The sequence below is a fragment of the Hesperophylax consimilis genome, chromosome 15, assembly GCF_061612785.1.
Source record: "Hesperophylax consimilis isolate HC1 chromosome 15, BYU_Hcon_1.0, whole genome shotgun sequence".
Classification (NCBI taxonomy): domain Eukaryota; kingdom Metazoa; phylum Arthropoda; class Insecta; order Trichoptera; family Limnephilidae; genus Hesperophylax; species Hesperophylax consimilis.
The window spans coordinates 7100367-7123546 of record NC_142850.1 but is presented as its reverse complement, the minus strand read 5'-3'; positions in this window follow the sequence as shown (position 1 = coordinate 7123546).

Sequence of the window (23180 nt, the reverse complement as noted above, 5' to 3'; positions counted from 1 at the left end):
ACCGCGTATACAACGTGAACAATTGACTTGTCGAGCGCAAGTTTTTGATTTCAAACACGGCAAATGAATAATATCACATAACGTCTCGTTAGCGCTTTATATAGGGTCAAATCGAAGATATATCGGCAGTGTGAAGTCATATCTGTCGTTTTTCAAAATATTTCCGTATATTTGTCCGTTTTGGAAAAGATCTATCGTGTTTTAACAGTCTCATACCCGTATAGAGTCTGAATTTGAAAGACATTTCTAAATTTTGAAAAACTCACTTACGGCTGTGTTTTTACTAAAAAAAACTTGTCACGCACGTCTGCGAGGGTAATTAGTCGCGTTATCGGCCTTGATTAGTAATTTTAATGATTCAAAATAAAAATAATTAATCAAAATACCGAGCGACTCTACCGGCCCGATTTGTAAGCTATATTTCGACCAAAAGATCATATAGTCAAAATATCTAAAAGTCGCAGCACGAGAGCATTTTATCACTTTTCCTCGTATTAAAAAAATCAGAAAAAGAAAAAAAAATAGTTATATAATAGAGAAGCGAATCCCGGTCAATTGCTTCATAGGCAACAATGTTGAATATTACACCACAAACCATTGTAAGAAAGTTGCCATAAATCCATTAAATGTGCTGAAAACATAAGATTTACTTAAAATGTCACATAACTTCACAGCTAATTATATTGCTTAGTAATAATTAGTTCTGAAGTTAGTGTAAAATGTAATTATAATTCATCGCAACTTGAAATAACAAACTAGGCCCGGTTTATGGCTAAGTAAGGTTCCCATTATTAAGATCTCAAATACTTAACGCCTCATAATGACAAAGCTTTCCTCGCTACAAGGAAAGTCCAGATCTCTTGTGGGAGATGGGTTCTAATGTATCCCTAAGTTTTCATACAAATTGTTAATATAAAGCCTTCATTATATCTGGGTCCCAGATTCTAGGAGGTTGTAATGTACATGGTTGCCTATTATTGCTTAACGATTATGATTTTCCAATGTTTATGGCAGAATTATATTAAATAATCAAATATTTGTAATAACTATAGATTTTTGGTTTAAATAGGTTCCTACTTCGTGGTCGAAGGGTAAGACTCTCGACTAGCAAGCCGAAAATCCGAAAGTGTTCAAATCCCAGCGTGCACAAAATATTTTGATTGATTTGTGTTATTTCACAGTTGAATAATTTAAATAATATACCTACGGAGTTGATAATAATAAGATACGCGCATTTTTTAACGTTAAATATTAAAATGAAATGTTAAATACTTAAAATGTTACGTAGGCACATCACATCACAACCAAAATATATTTCGATATTTTTTTTGTCTTAAATTATATATTTTTATATATTATATGGATATATATTTTTTAAACGTACCAATTCAGCATTTAGCATGGGAAAAAATAAAGGCAAATTTAAAAATCTTGCAATTGAATAAAAATTAAAGGCATATGCAAAATATTACGTTTTGAGAAAAAATAATAGTAGAAAATAATAGTGGCAAAACAATATAACAATTTGAGAAAAAATTAAAGCAAATTGAAAAATATTACAATTTGAAAAAAAATAAAAGCGCTATAATAAATATTATAAGTTGAGAAAAAATAAAGGCAAATTTAAAATTAGGTACTACAATTTGAGAAAAACTCCAAGCGGATAGAAGAATCAAAATCACACATTTAGTCCAAAGATAAAATGTTACTGCACCCACTTATATAACGCATGCAGCATATAAAAGCAAATTTAAGATTCATACAAACGACCGAATAAAATTTTAGAATAAAGGTAAGAAATATCCTCAATTGCATTAAATTTTTAAAATTCTTGCGCAGTGTTCCCACGGAGCGAATGAGAAAAGTATGTAATATAAATATGGGCATGTTCCGAGGAAGTGCGCATTGCCCGCCGTTACCCGGGAATTTATCGCCCACCGAGAAAAAATGAAGGAAAGTCTCGTTAGGGGGAAACTGTGAGTGCATTTGGAAATATTTTTCGTGACTTTGCGACTGGTGTATCGAACGGGTGCAGACTGCAGGGTGATCAAAAACTGTTCACAATCGAACTTTTACCAATAGGACAATATGGCGTTGTTTTATTTATCGACTGGTTTAAATCGATTTTACCATTTTAGGTACAGCGAAGACGCTAAATAGCTGAGGATCAATAAATAGCAAAGTCTCAAACCAATATCAGTTTCATCATTTCTACTACATATAGCAAAATGATTACATAGTTGTTTTAGCAAGTTCCGATCAATATTTCTTATATCTAATTTCGTCGTGATTATTATATATCAGCCATTTATTTATAAGACTAATAGCGCAGACACGTGGAAAATAACGGGACATTATAATTAAGGAGATTGTGAAGTTGGAAATTGAAGTTTTTTTTACAATAAAAAAAAATGTATTATTGAAGTATTTATAAAATATTTACCTGAAGAAAATTACCTTTCAAAAATAAAAATTGTCAATTTAATAACATAATAAATTTTGTTGTTTACGAATTGGAAAAAACTATTAGAAATTTACGTCATTAAAACATCCATATTTAAAATTGCTAAAATTAAAAATATCTCTCAAAAATTTGAACATAAGAAATACACATTTCAAAATAAAGAGTTAATAATAATTAATAAATATTAAATAATTTCGTGATTACAGCTAGGTACCTACTATATTCCTTGTCTGAACAATCAGTTCTAATTTTTAAAATTACTCTTAAATTCAAAACAAATTTCATTAATAGAGTATTCAGATTTCATGCAGGACTAACTCACAGCACAGAAAACCGAAATTAAAATGTATGATTATTACTATTGTAATAAAAAAATTAAATTCGTAATTTTTTGAGTTCATTAAAAGTGAAATATTTGACGCATGACAATCTAAATTAGTCTTCAATATTTTTATGGTGGAATAGTTTGACTAATAACTTCACGTATAAAAGCCAAAAATTTGCTTTAAGAAAATGAAGATATTTTTGGTAGTAGGTACTTGGTCCAAGTATGATACAGTTAAATATAGACGAGGGGGGATATGGTCGGATTAGCTCAGTGGCTAGAATAAAGCCCCAGTCATAAAATAATAAAATCCTGGGTTCGATTCTTGGTACGACCAAATATTTTGTCTGATTTTATGTTTCAAATTTTTCGTTCGAGTTTTGTTAATATTTTCTTTATTGATAATATTTCATTATTTTAAAACCTCCATGTTAAGTGTTCTCGTTATCAAGGCCATTTTGAGATGATATTACAATTTGTTTGAAACAAAGAGAACGTTAAGAAAAATATTTTCATTACGATGACCCTGCACTTGGTGGAAAGTGTTCTAAAATTTATCTTTCGCGGGTTCTACGTGTTGGACCTTACATCGTTAAATAGGGGTCCTGGTTATTATACTAGAACACGAGGAGAAGAAGAAAGAGGGGGTTTGAACTGTTCCTGTACTGGGCATAAATTCGGAAGCAAAAGCGCATAATCCCCCAGCTCGACTGGCTTAAAAGATCGCTTAGCTAAAACCACTTCCACATAAGTAAGTTTCTGCTGGCGCAACTAAAAATTTAATTTAAATTAGGAGCCGTTCTTTAAAATTAAAAACTTTGTAGGTTTTGTGTGAATTTTTCTGCATTTTTTCGTGAATGCGATAGCATTGTATTATGTCAAAACATAATTTTGTGATGTTTTTTGAAAATATTAATTTTGATAATCACGTACATAGATGTATCGAAAGAATTTTTTGGAAATTCAAAATTGAAAGTTCATGCAAAGTTATCTATAGACCATACTGTATACCACCAAAAAATGGACCAAATGAAGATATCTAAAATTAATATTTTTATAATAATAAACTAATGTTCATAAGACACTGCTTTTTTATGCCTATAGTGTTTTTTATACCGCTATAGTGCCAATATTTATACATTGAGTTTGCTATAGTGCCAATATTTATACATTGAATTTGCTATAGTGCCAATATTTATACATTGAGTTTGCTATAGTGCCAATATTTATACATTGAGTTTGCTATAGTGCCAATATTTATTCATTGAGTTTGCTATAGTGCCAATATTTATACATTGAGTTTGATATAGTGCCAATATTTATACATTGAGTTTGCTATAGTGCCAATATTTATGCATTGAGTTTGATATAGTGCCAATATTTATACATTGAGTTTGCTATAGTGCCAATATTTATACATCGAATTTCACATCAATGCCAATAATAACATAAAATGATTTTTTTTTTACTATTTTTTTTTACTATTGAAGGTCAAACCTATTTATGTAATATTAATCATTGGATTAATCAATATCTTACTAAAATATCTAAACGAATCATGAAACAGAACAAAATAATATGGAAAAAAAATTAATGGCTGCAACTGGGAATCGAACCCAGGATCTCTACCTTACCGAGACAACGACCTTATTTTTTAAGTAATTTTTGTCGATTACTTATTTTTAAAAATTGGTCATGATGGCCGAGTAGATAGAGGCGTTGTTCTAGTAACACGAGAATCCTTGGTTCGATTCCCAGTTGCGACCGTTACCTTTTTATTTTCTGCATCTTGTCTCGTATAGATTTTTTGGTATTATCTTCTTCAACGATTATTTATTTTTCAAAGTGTCCAAAAAACAGTTATAAACCAATATATTACAGAGATTACACGAGTACGTTTATATCAAACTCCTTTAAATACGTAAATTTAGACTACAATGCGAAATTTTTGTAGCAAAGCAAAAAGATCCTAAAAACCGGTATCTACAAGTATATATTGATATGCTAATATAACCTCCGATAATGCACTCACCATATTAATTAATTAATACAATTCCTCAAAATATTTATATGAACACATATAAAACTGCTTAATACAATTTGAAGCCAATTAATCCACCTAGATTTCACTGCTAATTTCATATTTTTAGGTTCAATAAATATGGTTACAAGCGATCTCTCAAAACTTCTTTGCAAAATGACAAAATATGCCAAAAAATCACTCTTGGAAGTGTTAAATCATTTTAATATCGAGATCCCTTACTTAGGGTAATTTGCCATTAAATCGGCTACTTAATGAAAGCCAAAATGGATGTGCATTTTGTGTTTTCGGTATACCCTTTTTTCTTTTATTTTCATCAATTATCTAGCGGATCTTACGTGCTCTCATCGCATATTAAGTTACGCGGTGAATAAACAAGATCCCTTAATTCCTTCGTTAGTAACATATTTGTTTTTAAACGTTTCAACCCTCCTAACGTTCATTATTCCAATAAAAAATGATGACACCCGTATTAAGCAGTAAGATCTGAGCACGAAGCGCTTCACGCGAACCCTAATTTCAGGCAGTTCCGCAAACTTCCCCCGGCCAAACATCGTTCATTGCCTGGGGGCGTGCTGAAAACAATAAACCCTCTTGAATATTAACATGACCGCCCCTAACCGAGCCAAGAACTGGCAGAGATGTAAGATACCCTCCCCTACTTCTTGACTCCTCGTACTGTGTCTCGGCTCGGACACGTCCGGGATAGACTTGTCCCATTCTACCCTCTACCCCCTACTCCTTGCCACTGAGATGTATGGAGCGGGAAGTATGACATGCAGAATTTCCTTTATCACCTTTTTCTTCTTCTTCGTCCCTGTTATTTGCTTGGTATTGCGATTTTACAAAATCTGCTGATTCACCCTATATTTCGATTTCGTTTCACGTTACTCTGACATTTTTAAAACAATACTTTTATATCTCAGAGACGACGATTTTCCTTGCGATTATTTCTGATTTTTCCCACTACAAACAAGTTTATTGAAGTGAAGTTTTGATTTCACGGATTTGTTTCCCGCACAACAGTAATATGGATTCAGGTTCTCTCAACAGCAAAGTAACTTGTGTGTTCTGAAGCAGTTAAAACTGTTGAACCGTGAGCCAATGATAAAATTCTGAAAAATATAGTATATTTTTTAATTGACTGAGCGTAGCGAAGTCCTGTTTTAACTCGGACTACATGTTCCTCTTTCTGTTAATTTGGTTACTTTAAATATGCACCATAGGTACGATAAAAAAAATTGCATACGAGTAGCTACTCTGGGAGTAAACTTACGGTAGATTTAATACTAATTTTAAATAAAAAAATATATGAAAACATTAACTGGTAAGACGTTTCAAATTAGAAAAATATTATTTTGCAAAAAAATAAGTAAGTTGTTACAAAAAATTTATCTTCTGACGCAGTGCGAAGATTTTACGTCATCACATGATGAGTTAATTGTTAAGTTAAAATTCTGTTTTCAAATCTGATCGATCGGCGAGTCGTCGTGTTAATTTCTTAAGTAGCTAGGTGTTTAAAAGTACTTAAGCATGAAACTTATGATTTACGCGTAAATTTTGATTATGATTTATTATCTAAGTCAGAGAGAATATATTTTTTTGAAAGTGAGGTCTACCGTTCAAAGAACTACTAGTCATACATAATACATACATAGATACACGGCGATTTAAAAAAAATGTTTTGATATACCCACCTACTATAAATTAAACCAGTTCCAATAAAAATCTAAATTCAAATTACCTAATTATCTAATTACATTAAAATTTGATACAATCACTTAAATTTGAATTGATTGATGTATCAAAACTATTTTTTTTAATTTTTTTTTATTAACAAAATTTTTGATACATATACAATTCAGGTACATACATAGTAATGTAGAATGAAAGAGTAACAAAAAAATCCCACAAAGGCGAAGCCTGAGCGTGGGTATTATAGTGTAAGGATAAAACAGTGGTGTTTAAAATATATATTTTTTTAAACTTGTTAAATGTAACTATAGAGATCAATGTGATTGGTTTTTTTTTAGAGAAGTTTTTATTTTTTCTTCTTTTTTTTTAAATTTACAAACATATACACACACAGACACACAGACACACGCACACACAGACACACGCACACACACTCACGCACACACTTAAGTGATTATATTGTAATATTAGTGTAGTTATATTAATATGTATTAAAATTAACTTTTAAAATGAGTGCCTCAATACTGATTGGCTTAGTGAAGCAGTTTATTAGAAACCTCGAACGAAATCAATATATTAATATTTTGTTACATACTACCTACTGTATATATATTATTATTTTCTTTTGTTAAATTTATTTACATGCCAAATTTTTATCAATTGTACATTATGAACATTTAACATGTGTTTTTAGTTATTGTTGCAAAATTCTTAAAATTCTTACAAAATTTTTACAATAAATATTTTTACTATTTTTAACAACAATTATAACACAATTGTTGGTAAACGGTTATTTATTTGAAGTAAGTAAGTTCACAGATCACATAATATGGTAAAAAAAAATAGTCACAATGTATTAATTCACTAATTAACTGAGGGTCTGGTTGGGGCTTTACTTATGGTAGTAGAATACTCCTTAGAGGGTCGTGCCAGAGGACGAAGCGCAACTAAGAGAGCGTACTAGCCAAGAGCGAGCTGCAGGCGAAGTGACTAATTTAGGTCGCGCAGCCGGTTATATAGCCCATTCCTTGTTGCGGGGTGTGGTTTGTGTAGCGGCTCGAGGGGGGAAGATGCGCAGAAGGCGTCGGCGCATCCGGGTTTGCTTAGAAGTGGGTGAGCAGGATGGCGCTGTACGGGGGAAAGAGATGGTGTAGTGGCTAGCGTAAAGACAGCGCGCTACATCCTCCCCCTCTGGATCGAGGAACGTCCCGTCGAAGATCCAGGACTGCAGTAGCGTGGCGGCTACTTATTCTTCTTTGGTCGACCTCGTTTGCGTAGAGGAATAACCGGAGCGGGCAGCGGTGTCAAGTGCCCGTGGTATGGAGTCAGTGCTGAGGTGTGGTAGGTGCCTAGCGAGACATCTGGTGCTTCCATTGAAGCTACCTCGTAGCTCGTTGGTCCATGTTGCTTCAGGATCAGGTAGGGGCCATCGCGTCGTGGTCCTAATTTTGCGCTGAAGCCTCTTGCGGCTTTGCTAAGAGCGTGGGAGTGGACAAAGACGTGATCTCCGGGCTGGTAATGGGGGTCTTCTCGCCTCTTGTTATCCACGTAATTCTTTTGTTTGTCTTGTTTCTCATCATTGTGGGTCCTGACAAGACGTAGGGTATCGGCTAGTTGTAGCAGATGCGGCTCGCGTATTCTACCGGATGTTCTTCTAGTCCCTCCCCCTGGACCAAAACTGCTCCTATTGCGTAGCTGCTTGCGTCCGACTTTATGATGAATTCCTTGCTTCCATCGGCTTGTCGTAGATGACGGGGTGGCCAAAAAGACAGCGGCGTTGTCGCACAGCAGGCGGTCCAGCTGGTCCCTCTGGGTAGGTATAAGGTGGGTGGCTTCATCTGGTCGGAGGCTTAGTATTTCGGCGTCCAAGGCACAGAATTCCACTTCATTTCTGGGTTTTCTTGGGGAGTCATCGAAGAGCCGATAGGAGCGTATCATTACCTCCCTTAGGGCGTCTTCCTCCATCGCGTCCTCGGGAAACAGCTCATTCAGGGCTATCATCTTAGCCCAAATGTTAGTGCGAGGCGGTGTCTGTGAGAGAGGGCTCATGAACGGTGGCACGTAGATCTCACATTCATTGTCCTGTGCTGGTGGAGCGGGCAGACGAACCTTAGGCGGTGTCTGTGGGAGAGGACTCATGAACGGTGGCACGTAGATCTCGCATTCATTGTCCTGTACTGGTGGGGCGGGTAGGCAAACCTTAGGGAGTTTATGTGCTCTCACTTCTCCTATCTCACTATTGTCGTTTTGCCGTTGCCGGATATCTTGGTTTGGTGGTATGGCGTCATTTTCCATATGCAGCATATACCGTACTTCGGGGCTGTCCGTGAATGCCCATGCGCGCTGGGGAATGTTTATATCGATCCCCGCGTCTTCGATAAAATCGACGCCTAGGAGTGTTCGATTCTCGTGTCCTCCTGCGAGCACGATGAAGCTGGTGGGTATCTGTCGGCCTCTTAGTGTCAAGGTGGCGGCTATTGTCTCGACCTCCTGACGTTTAGGGACACCATCTGCCAATACGATGTCCATGATGGTTCGCTGGGTTTTGAAATTTTGAGCGATTAGCCGCCGGTGTAGCTCAGCTGATGCTACGCTCAATTTTGCTCCGGTGTCTACGTGAGCAGTGCCCAGGAAGTTTCCAATCCCGATGTGTAGTATAGGTCTCGCTCGGGGAAGGCCTACTTCATGTATCGAGCAAAAATCGGCTCGTGGGTGAGGGGTGTCTATTTTCCCTTGGCTGCATTGCGGGCACTTGCTTCTTACCACGCCTGGTTTACCGCAACCGTAGCATGCGAACTTCGCATCACTGGGTGTCTCCAGCTTTTTGACTGGAGGAGTGTACTTTACGTGCGCTCCTGTATCGTAGCGGGAACGGCACTCCTCAGAACGGTGCCCAAATCTGCGGCAGTTAGTGCAGCGTAGGCGGCCGTCTGTTCGGTTTTCCATCGCGCGTAGTGGGACGGTCTTCGTGCTCTCGTACAGGCTTTCTTCCGCTGCACGGGCTTTTTGTAGTAGTTCGGCGAAGGTATTGATCGCTTCGCGCGGCACTCTGTCTCGTATCCGGATATTCAGTTGTCCGAATATTAGGTCTATCTGGACCTTCTCTGGATGGCTGGGCGGTGGTAGCTCCGCGAGTAACATCCGCTGCTTAGCAATGAACACATCGGTTGACGTTAATGCGTCTTGCTTGCATAAAAATATCTCTGTGTACACTTTGTACGCTGGCTTATTAGGGGCGAAAGCATGCCTGAGGAGGGTCGTTGCGCTCTCCCAGTCTCGTACTTCTCCTTTTATGCCAAGCCACCAAGCGGCGGCGTCTTTCGTAAGCAGCAGTGGTAATCCTTCCAGAGCGCTTGCGTCTTCGATGTTCTCGGCGCGCTTGAAGATGGATGCGGCAGCAATAAAACTCTCGACCGCACTCCTGTCTCTGGCACCATCGAAGCGTGCCGTACAGGTGGTGAATGTACCCGTACGTGTTGGTTCCGACTGCATCCGCTTCATGGAGTTCATTAGTTCCGCGAACTGCTCCTGCGTGAAGCAGATGCCAGCACTTTCCTTGGCCTGCATTGTGAAACGAGGACTTCGACGTGGTAGCGACGAAATTTTTGTAGATTCACTGATTTTAATTTTTTTTTACTTTATGTGTCTGGCCACTAAGTTGGGCGCCAGTTTTATAACACAATTGTTGGTAAACGGTTATTTATTTGAAGTAAGTAAGTTCACAGATCACATAATATGGTAAAAAAAAATAGTCACAATGTATTAATTCACTAATTAACTGAGGGTCTGGTTGGGGCTTTACTTATGGTAGTAGAATACTCCTTAGAGGGTCGTGCCAGAGGACGAAGCGCAACTAAGAGAGCGTACTAGCCAAGAGCGAGCTGCAGGCGAAGTGACTAATTTAGGTCGCGCAGCCGGTTATATAGCCCATTCCTTGTTGCGGGGTGTGGTTTGTGTAGCGGCTCGAGGGGGGAAGATGCGCAGAAGGCGTCGGCGCATCCGGGTTTGCTTAGAAGTGGGTGAGCAGGATGGCGCTGTACGGGGGAAAGAGATGGTGTAGTGGCTAGCGTAAAGACAGCGCGCTACACAATAAAATTATTATAAACTTTCAGGATTAAAGATTGGCTAAGTAAAACTTTAATCCAGAAAGTTTTACTTAGCCAATCTTTAATCCTGAAAATTAATACAAACTTTCAGGATTAAAGATTGGCTAGGTAAAAAAAAAATTGTAAAGATTTTCAATGGTTAAAAATGTGAATCGTGCCAAGTTTGCATACGGATATACTTATTAAAATAATATTTAATAGAGGAAGCAAATTCTGCGGTAGATAGTATCAATACCCTTCACACATTGTGACTGCCGTTGGGATAAGGGATGAAGATGAAACAGGGCCGGGGAGGTTGTTGAATAAAGGGAATAACAACATCGCCATCGCCGTGACGGGGACGTGCTGCAAATATTTGGTACCTCATTCTTACAGTGTTGACTACGTATAACACTGCTCTCTGCAGGAATTTCAAATGCTCAACGCCTTCTGATCATGACACTTTCTAAAGAGATATATTTATTTATTTACGGTACAAGTACTGTTAAATGCGCCGATTAAGTCATTGTTATTAAAAAGACATGATTCAAATCAACTAAAATTTTTAATGTGGTACGGAAAACAAAATTTAAACTAATTCTGGTGTCTGATACTTCTGCATATTAGTACATATGCTTCACTAAAAACAAATGTTGTCTCCGGTCACCCAATCGAGTAACCTCCCAAACTCCCACCATGTCGAATCCCAACTGACGAATACCTAGTGATTTTGTTTTTTGATTTTTAAAAGTCACTGGAAATCAACATATCGTCCACAATTTTTACTTCAAAAAACTCCGAGGAATCACACGGTTTTACGTCTCTTAGCACATGATTTATCAATAATAATAATTCAAAACATTGAATGATCAATGAAAATAATAAAAATGTAACGGTCACAACTAGGAAACGAACCCAAAGATCTCCGTCTTTACTAGTTGTGACAGTTATCTGTTTTTTTTCTGTGTTATGTTATATATCATTTTTTTTATATGTGTTAGTATTATTTTCATTAAAAAAATTAAATTTATCTAACAGTCACTGATTGGAAAATTTTTCGCTTTTTTAAGAATAACTAATTACCAATTTTTTATCGGATACAAGTTAGTCTTAATAATGCTTAGCGATTTAGTTTATGATAAATAAAGTGTATTCATTTCTTCAACAGTTGTAAAATTACTTTGCGGCGTCATTTTGATTATACATAAATGAAACATTTTGTTAACACCACTTTTAATTAATAATAATCTATATGTATCAAAGCCGATGGCTTCTTCGTCAGGATGATTAAAGTTCAAAATTTTATAGAAAAGAAATTAAAGTGGTGTAAGGAAAGTGTTTCATTTATGCATATATAAAGTGTATTCAATTTAATAAATGAATCTTTAATATTTTTTGACGTTTCAAAACCTCTTTTAATCAGTTAGTATACACTAACTCCTTCTCTACACTATTGATAATGCATATTTATACCTTCACTACATAGGATATGTGAGGATATTATAATAATTCTAGCATGTTCACAAAGTTCGCATTTTCCATTCTAACGACAGAAAACCATCTTGTACCTACTCCAAAAATCCTGTTTTACTGCACCCGTATCCCCTTGTTCAGGAAAATATGTCAACCCACCCCTTTCCCTTCTCCGTTCCGCCATGAATATTCTAATGACCCTCCCCCATGGCAAGTCCCAACTCCGTTCCTGAGGACTTTATGACTTATGTAGGTCTCAAATATTTATAGACCGCACCGCGGGCCAATACTCGGGAATGGGAATACATGGCCAACTATTGAACCGCCATATACTGCCCCGCTGGTACCGAGTGCTGACAAGGTGCCAACAACTGGAGAGATACACCGTTAGAAGTGTGTTGTGAACGTGTCCATGTGTTACGCTGAAATTGATCAAATTATCGAAACATTTAGATGTGTAGAGTAAATTTACTTAGAGTAAATTGGTGCCATCAATTTCCCTCCAAATCAGTATTGACAATAAACGTTATCTAATATCGAAAATCTTGGGACGGTTTGTTTCGGAGAATTTGAACAATTCATCGAATTTCAACGTTCATTTTCGGGTTCTGTGAAAGTCCAATTCAAGTTCTATTATTATATCATTATAGACTAGTTGCTTGACAGAACTGAAATGAAAACAGTACTTGAAAAAATCTTTCGCAGAACTTAAATCTTGAAACTTGACCGTAGAAATTTCAATTTGAAAACAATCCTTCCTAAATGTTTTAATTAGATTCTTAGAGTAGCATTATAGACTAGTAGTTCTGTGAGCAAGAAACCTCGCGTTCAACAAAGTGTGTTTCTAAATTTCTCTTATTTAATAAACCAAAACTACCAAAATTTTATCTGAAATCAGAAGGTTAGGTAGGTATTTAAGTACCTACCTACTTAATTACAAAACATACATATTTTATTGAAAAAGCATATACAATTTGTCCACAGAAATGACACCCTGTCATTGACAATTATTATATTTCACACTTTCTTCAGGCTGGCAGGTACCACAATAATGATTATTACGACTAGACAGATCGTAATAGGAACCACGATCAAGCGAACTGTTTCAATATAAAAAATGTAGTATCCAACACGGCCAATAGACAGATAAAATGCCAAATTATTGAGTTTAAATCAGACTACATTACGCAGTCAATTATAGATTAACCAATTTTGTGACAAGAGTCAAATGGGGAGAAAAGAAGATGGGAAGAGGAAGATTGAGAATTACCTGGTTATTTAGATCTTGTCACCAAACACGGCTATCGTCATTCGAGTGTGGGAATAGAACATAGCAGCTCACTCACGATAGAGCTCATGTCCGAACCGATTCATTTTGATCTTGACTGCCAAGTTTACCACTACCCGTTACGTGTTCGCTCTCCACCTTCTAGTCAAAATATCAATATTATAGGTTATCTGCAAAGCTCCCTCTTGATTAGATAACCAATTACACCGGTCTGTTTGCAAACTGCAGAATTATATAGAACACTTCTAGGAATTAGTTGTTCACTGATACCTCTCGGGTGCTATGGTGCTGCAGGCAGTCAGGCATCCGGACACCAGGCACCCAGGCAAGCACTGGGGCACTGAGCCAGTGGGCCTCTGCTGTTTGATAGCTACAAGACTGTATACATTATATTAAATTTAGCATGAATTAGGAGTCGATTTTAGACCTTGACGTTGGAAACATTAATATATCACTATCTAGCAATACTAGGCATATTGCGATCTACATATATTTTTTATTAAACAGTGTATATTTATTTATTTTATTAATACGAGATTTAGAGGGTACATTATGGTTTTTGTGATATTTCACCCTCCACGCTAGGGATGACCCTGTGTTATGGCGGGTGAATTTTACAGTTTGAACAGAATCTATACATTACTATGATATAAAAAGAAAAATAATAAAAATGATGAAGAGCTAGTTAGGGTTGCAAGAAGAGAATGGAGAAGTTAGAGGAGTATAAGAAGATTATAAGAATTACTCAAATTATTAGTAAATAGATCTGACTAATTATTTATTTACATACTATACCGCTAAGTTAGGGAATAAGGATTATGTTATGTTATGTATTATATGTTTATTATGTATTATATGATTATGTATTATGTGTTATAATAAGTTATGTTTTGTCTGAAAGGTTATTAAATTGATAATGTGTAGAATGAATGGGTATTGTAATTGTAATGTATTCCGTGTGTAAGGATCCATTTCGTAATTTGTTTTTTAAAGGAATGGTGTTGACTCACGGTTTTTAGGTTTTCAGGGATAAGGTTAAAGATTTTAGGAGCTAGGAAGAAAAATTTTCATTGAGCTAACGTGGTATGTAGTGAAGGTACTTTGTAGTGACCGTTGGTTATTGTTCTGGTGGTGTAGTTGTGTTGTAAAAGAGTTTTGTTTTTATATTTCAACAGAAAATGTATTTGCGAAAATTTTAGGTGGAGTTGTCGTATGTTTTAGACCTTATACTCTATGAGGAGTCGAGTGGAGGGGTATCTTGTCGGTCGCTTGTTAATGACACGTATAACCATTTTTTGGGCTTTTAGAAGAGGTTCGATGGTAGATTGTGTATAAAAAGCAATGTTTTGACTACGTTACATCAATTTTAAAATGAAAACTTTTTTTAAAAATGGTTTACTGGGGACGGAACCTTCCTACCCAGGAACTAATATCGAGTCTACAAAAGTCTACAAATCTCGCCAAATGCCGATCGGGTAGGATTGACATTTATTTCGTTTTTCAACTGCTGTAAATTTGTACGATGTCATCTGATTTAAGACAAATGCGTATACGTACGCGTGTCTTCACCGACATGTTTGTCATCGATAACGAGTCTATCTGCCGAGTTTGAGCTCGATCGGATGTCAGGAAGGGGGTTAAATTCTAATTTTTTTTTTTTTTTTTTACAGTATTACCGCACAAGAGTCCCAACTGCTCCCGTCTGGAGCCAGTGAGACTATGGCATCCCCAATTGGGGTATGATGTGAGGCTGAGGGTATTGGGGAGGGGAGGGAGATGGGGAAGAGGAAGGTGGGGAAGTACCTGGCTATTCAGATCTGGTCACCAAACACGGCTAAAGCCATTTCAAGCAACGTTTCAATTCTGAATGGTGGTCTTACACCAGGGCGATACTGAGAGTATCTTCCACTCTGGAACGTGCCGCAAATATACTATATATTATTTTTAAATTAATTAATTGTGAAATAACACAAATTAATCAAATAAAATTTATTTGCGCACGCCGGGTTCGAACCCGCGACCTTCGGATCTGTAGTCAAAAGCGTATACCACTAGACCACGCCGGCCGTCAATAATATTTGCATTCATTCATTTTTTTATTGTTCTTCAAAGAACAACCCCATTAAACCGCAATTAAGTAGTTTGTCAATAGGAGGTTCATTTTCAATTACAATATAACATATGTACATAATGCCATTACTAATATCATTACAACTGCCATAATCAATAGTATTTTTAATAAAGAGTATCTCTGCTTAGTAGCCATGTTTTCAGCATATATCCTGAATCTTTGAGGTAATTTTTTAAATTGCTTGGTAACATGTTGAGTATTTTGGACACGTTGTATTCCAGGGTTCGCTGTCCGTATTTATTGTTATATTTTGGTACTAGCATTCCTTCATTTTTTGTGTTCATGTTCCACTTTCCTATTATATTCGTAATCTGATATATGCTAAATCAGTATTTTGTGCCATAATAAGGCCTGTACCGGCAAGACATTTAAGTTCGAAAACAAAGGTGTAATTCAAATAGATGCATTTTAAAACTTTGTGACAGCATTTACTTTCTACGGAATTCTCGCCACAAAGATGCATTCATTGCATAAATTGACCCTACATAATTGATTAATACTTGTTTGAAGAATTTTTAGTAACTTAAATTGTAGCAGTACAATTTTTCCCTGCCACTGATTTTCAAACAACTGACAAGACCTCTCAGTTATCTATGTGACGTATGCTATATGGCCCCTTCTAGAAGAGAGCTCCAGACAGAATTTCGAGAGCGGCGAGTTCAGTACCAATCGGGCAGCCAGCTGGGGGCGACACGACTTGAGGGAAGACACGAGCGAGCGCTTCAGTCGACAGACTTCCGGGCAAGCGATGACGCCATCAGCTAGTAAAATTTATTCACTGGTCATCGGTTTGCACCGCTTCTAAATTTTAACAACGCTTTAAGTGTTGTTTGGCGCCCCTTCACTCGTTAACAGGTTAGATATTTTATGTCAACACACAATGTCACACTCAATCTTTTGCTACCAATTTAAATTCCGTCCGTGCGCTCAGTACTTCGTATTGACGCTCACCCCTTGAGATGAACTAATATTGTTGTCAAGTAGAGATCTCTTGCTCTTTACGATGTTAGAATAAATGTATTATTGAAATTCTTTTCTTTTTTATTTTACAATCGTAGCTAACCCGATGTTGGTTCTTCTTTTAGCTGTGACAATGGCGGCCCAAACGTGGCTTATTTGAATTACTATTTCTGATTGGTACAATAGCGCCCAACGTGGGGCATATGGAAAGTATTTTTATATAATGGTTTGTTAATCTTGGATAAAACTGTAAATAATATTTTTGATTCATTTTTATCCGGCGAACCGAATATTCTTCAAGAATAGCCACTCCAATAGGCTCTTGCCGCGTATTGATGGGATAGAAATCATTAATTCCTACTTACTACAGGGCCTCTTCAATTTGGCATCCTCTTCAATTGTGCTCGTGGAATTCCCAATAATATTATGTTCAAACATTTCCCATGCCTGGTACCATCACTGCAAACTATCCTCATGTAGTAGCTTGCCGCTTCTAAACCAGCAAATTATAGTCAGATTTCTTTTAGAAGGTTCTTGAAGATTGTGAAAAACACGAAGAAAAATGAGTAATAATTTATTTAAAATCTCTTCATATTATTGGTAATCCGGTTAAAAACGGGACTGCAGGCTGCTTCCTGATAAACTTTTAGTAAATTCGTAATAATATCAGAACACGTGTTCGTGCACCTTCGTTTATCATAATAATATATAAAGACAAAATTCGAAAACATTAGGATTTTTTGTTCCAACATCGTGATAATTCATTGTTATTTTACTAAGAGTTTTCTAGGAAACCTATCAATTCATTCATTAACAGCCTGTTAAAACTGCTTTTAACGAACAATTTGAAGAGATAAATTAGCAATTTTTTTATCATTAACTTTTCTCAGTTGTTTATTTATTTAATAGATAATAAAAAATTCAATTACAGAATAATGAATTTTCGACTGTCCAACTGGGAAGGTTTCCTGTTTTAATTACAGCGTTGTCGTTTGTGGATTGAATAAAAATTTTGTATTTTACTGATTTGAAGTCTGTCGGTATTTTTCCCGCACAAAAACGCAATATTTAATTTTTATTTATTAATGATCGATATTATAACAAATATCTTGAGACTGGTACAATTTGAACGAAATCTAAGTTATACCTTTTTTATGTGAAACCGCACAAGAGTCCCAACTGCTCCCAAACTTCTGGAGCCAGTAAAACTATGGCATCCCCAATTGGGGTATGTTGTGATCTGGTCACCAAACACGGCCAAAGCTATTACAAGAAACAATTTTCCATTCCGAATGGTGGTATTACACCAAGGCGATACTGAGAGTATCTTACGCTCCGGAATGTATCGAATATGTTATATTTCAGCCATTATCATTAACATTATAATCCATAGAATTAGTTCAAATTATACCAGTCTGAAGATGCCCCTCATGAGCTGAAATTGGTATCCGGTCATTAATAAAAAAGCAGAAGAAAGTTATAACGGTGTTCTAATCCATAAAATGTAATTATTAAACCAAATTATTATTGAAAGTTTTGCAAGGCATTGGTTTTTTGTTTTAGAATTTTATTTCCTTTTCTTTATCTCTTGGTTGTCATTCCTTTTACATTATTTAAATAAAATCTTAAGAAAATAACACGATTTTTTTTATAATGTGATATGTTTCTTGAAGTCACGGCGTATATATATGTATCATTTAGAAAAGTTCCATGGGATACAAAAACAGATAGATACATCACACAATTATATTAAAGATGATCAAAGAATCCTTAGGGGTGGGCGTATTTTATTTTTTTAGTTTCTTAAGTATAAGATTCATATAATAATACAGGGTGTACGCGGGTAGAGTGCGCTAACTTCGTGGGATGATTCTTCATTATTTTAGAAGTAAAAAAATACAAAAACTAAAATTTCAAAGTTTTAAGGTAGTTTTTAGGTAATAAAATTGAATTTTTTGTTTTTGTTATATTTGAAAATGAGCATTGGAATTTCTTAAAAGATATTTTTGTTTTTTACTTTTGTGTAGAATTACTTTCCAAAGTTAGCACACTTTACCCCCGGATACCCTGAATTAAAAAAAAAAATTGCACAGTTCTTGGTTTCTGAGACGAATTGATTTTTTTTAACCTTTATTTTGATTTTTAGTATTTGTATCGGTGCACATGTTATATACGAGTAAATTGAAAAGTTTTACAGTTTTACACTTGTAGCAAACACTTTGTGGGTATACATAATTATAATAATTAAAATAAAATAACTTTGTTTAAATACCAATTTATTGTATATATTTATAACCAACCGGTTTCAGTTCAGCCCGAACCTTCATCAGGGTTAATAAAAACATATTAAATTAATTACAGAGGTGTATGGGTACTTATAGTTAAGCTGGAAGAGGGAGAGAGAACATCAACTTTGGTGGGGGTGGAAGACTTAGGTAGGAGAGAGGGGGTAAACATAGGTGCAGGAAATGGAAATATATTTAAAATGGGGCTGTTTGTTAAATCTAATTGTTTATTTAGTAAATTGATTTTACTGACTTTAAGGGATTTTTTTATCTCGAGTGCTTCTAAATTGTTGAGGCGTAGACCTATCCCGTTTCTATGTAATACTTCTACACCTGAAGGCTTATCAAATGAGTGATCTTTATCTATTAAATGTGTTGCAAATTCCGAAAAACCTATGTTGTTTAAGCATCTCAAGTGCTCAACTACCCGCGTTTGAACATTTCTTGCAGTTTTACCAATGTAAAATGCTTCGCAGTCGTTACATTTAAGTTTATAGATGCCAGAATGACTTAAATTATTTTCTTTATCTTTTGAGTTAATTAAAAGTTTACCTAGGTTATTATTGGTATAAAAAGCGGCTTTAATTTCTGTTGGAAATTTTAAAACACATGAGGACGAGAAATTATTAATGTATAAAATTCTACGCCAACCATGGTTTTTATTTACTGCGATGTTGGGGATACTATTGTACAGGAATTTATTACAAAATATGAGTCGTTGTTTTTTTGCAAGGATTTTATCAATTAAGGTATGGGTATATCCGTTATTTATGGCGATAGATTTGATTATAGAGAGTTCAATATTGAAGTTAACTTTAGATAGCGGAATAGTGACAAGTCTGTGGACCATAGAATGGAAGGCAGAATGTTTATGGGAAATGGGATGGTTAGAAGTAGTATGAATGACTGTATCGGTAAAAGTAGGTTTTCTATAAATATTAAAATTAAATTTACTATTAATAATGGAAAGGGATAGGTCTAGAAAATTTAAACTGTAATTAGTACCTATTTCTACTGTAAACTGAATATTTTTATGGAACGAATTAAGGAGGGACAAGAAGGAATTAAGTTGACGTTCTGTACCTTTCCATATGCAAAAAATGTCATCAACATAACGTTTCCACATAAAAACGTTATTTAAAAGAGGTGAGTTAGAACTAAAAATATTTTTTTCCAAGTTATCCATGAAGATGTCAGCAAATAGAGGACTCGTAGGAAGACCCATGGGTAGTCCGTATTTTTGTTGGACTATAGCGTCATTAAATTTAAAGTAGTTTTGGTTAAGACAGATGTTAAACATTCGGGCAAGATCGTCAGAAAGATCTTTTGGTAGGTTTGAATTTGTTAATAAATTAGACAGTATAGTTCTACATTCGGGTACAGGTACATTTGGGAATAAATTTACAACATCGAAAGAAACTAATTTACAGTTATTGGGTAGAGACAAATCTTTTAAATTATTGACTAATTCATAAGAATTCTTAATTGTATACACAGGGGAAAATACATTTGAATTATTAAATAAGTGAGTCACAAAGGAAGCTAATTTGTAATTTGGGGAATTACAGCATGATACTACAGGTCTAATGGGGCTATTAGTTTTGTGGATTTTTAAGAATCCATATAGTCTTGGGATTTTTGGGTTTTTCGTGAGGAATTTGACATTATCATATGACAGATCTTGAAAAACTGGTGATTTACAAACTTTTAATGCGTTTTTGATGTGTTGTTGAAACTTATTAGTAGGGTCAGTTCGTAGAGTTTCGAAATTGTCATTACTGATGAAGTTGTGCACTTTAGAGTTGTATTCCGAACGGTTCATTATTATTATTGTATTGCCTTTGCCGGCTTTTGTTAAAACTAAATTTTCATTAGTTAATTTTTTACGAATATTGTTTGCTTGTTGATTTTCTGGATAAAACTTTGGAATATATTTAGGGATTAAATCTTGAAGAATTTCAGCACTCTTATATTGGTATGTAGTTGGAAAGAATTGTAAGGCTGTCTGCATGTCCACTGCTACATTTTCAATCGCACTGTTAACATTATTTTTAGTATAGTGAAGGTTGTGTTTTAAACCTTTTGAGAGTAATGTAATCTCTTTTGGGGTAAACTGTACAGAAGATAAATTTTGTACCCGATCATAAAATGTATGTTGTGAAGATGGTGGTTGGTTATCACTAGTTTTAGAATTACAGAGATTTTTTAGTTTTTTTTCCAGGATTAAACGTTTTTTGAATGATTCTATTGAAACATAATTCCTAATTTTATCGTCAAAGAGATCCCATTCAACTGGGTGGAGATTATGCACTAATTCAATATGTAAAATTTTGACTTTTAATTTAATGTTATTTCTTTGTTTATATGCATTAATTAAATCTTCTTTTAACCACGCCATTTTAGCTTTATGAATTGAAGAGGACACTGGTAAATTATTGTTAAAACTTGAAGTCAAATAATTGGGGAACACTTTCATTTTAATACACTGTTTATAAAAATTGATATTGATACACATAATTCTGTATTTAATTGAATATTTTTTATACATTATTGCTTGTTTGGCCGTACTCGCCGATATTAATTTTTCACTTGTAGCAAACACTTTGTGGGTATACATAATTATAATAATTAAAATAAAATAACTTTGTTTAAATACCACTTTATTGTATATATTTATAACCAACCAGATTAGATTTAACAAACAACCAACAATTAGATTTAACAAAACCAATAGATTTAACAAAAAACCAACAATTAGATTTAACAAACAGCCCCATTTTAAATATATTTCCATTTCCTGCACCTATGTTTACCCCCTCTCTCCTACCTAAGTCTTCCACCCCCACCAAAGTTGATGTTCTCTCTCTCTCTTCCAGCTTAACTATAAGTACCCATACACCTCTGTAATTAATTTAATATGTTTTTATTAACCCTGATGAAGGTTCGGGCTGAACTGAAACCGGTTGGTTATAAATATATACAATAAAGTGGTATTTAAACAAAGTTATTTTATTTTAATTATTATAATTATGTATACCCACAAAGTGTTTGCTACAAGTGAAAAATTAATACCGGCGAGTACGGCCAAACAAGCAATAATGTATAAAAAATATTCAATTAAATACAGAATTATGTGTATCAATATCAATTTTTATAAACAGTGTATTAAAATGAAAGTGTTCCCCAATTATTTGACTTCAAGTTTTAACAATAATTTACCAGTGTCCTCTTCAATTCATAAAGCTAAAATGGCGTGGTTAAAAGAAGATTTAATTAATGCATATAAACAAAGAAATAACATTAAATTAAAAGTCAAAATTTTACATATTGAATTAGTGCATAATCTCCACCCAGTTGAATGGGATCTCTTTGACGATAAAATTAGGAATTATGTTTCAATAGAATCATTCAAAAAACGTTTAATCCTGGAAAAAAAACTAAAAAATCTCTGTAATTCTAAAACTAGTGATAACCAACCACCATCTTCACAACATACATTTTATGATCGGGTACAAAATTTATCTTCTGTACAGTTTACCCCAAAAGAGATTACATTACTCTCAAAAGGTTTAAAACACAACCTTCACTATACTAAAAATAATGTTAACAGTGCGATTGAAAATGTAGCAGTGGACATGCAGACAGCCTTACAATTCTTTCCAACTACATACCAATATAAGAGTGCTGAAATTCTTCAAGATTTAATCCCTAAATATATTCCAAAGTTTTATCCAGAAAATCAACAAGCAAACAATATTCGTAAAAAATTAACTAATGAAAATTTAGTTTTAACAAAAGCCGGCAAAGGCAATACAATAATAATAATGAACCGTTCGGAATACAACTCTAAAGTGCACAACTTCATCAGTAATGACAATTTCGAAACTCTACGAACTGACCCTACTAATAAGTTTCAACAACACATCAAAAACGCATTAAAAGTTTGTAAATCACCAGTTTTTCAAGATCTGTCATATGATAATGTCAAATTCCTCACGAAAAACCCAAAAATCCCAAGACTATATGGATTCTTAAAAATCCACAAAACTAATAGCCCCATTAGACCTGTAGTATCATGCTGTAATTCCCCAAATTACAAATTAGCTTCCTTTGTGACTCACTTATTTAATAATTCAAATGTATTTTCCCCTGTGTATACAATTAAGAATTCTTATGAATTAGTCAATAATTTAAAAGATTTGTCTCTACCCAATAACTGTAAATTAGTTTCTTTCGATGTTGTAAATTTATTCCCAAATGTACCTGTACCCGAATGTAGAACTATACTGTCTAATTTATTAACAAATTCAAACCTACCAAAAGATCTTTCTGACGATCTTGCCCGAATGTTTAACATCTGTCTTAACCAAAACTACTTTAAATTTAATGACGCTATAGTCCAACAAAAATACGGACTACCCATGGGTCTTCCT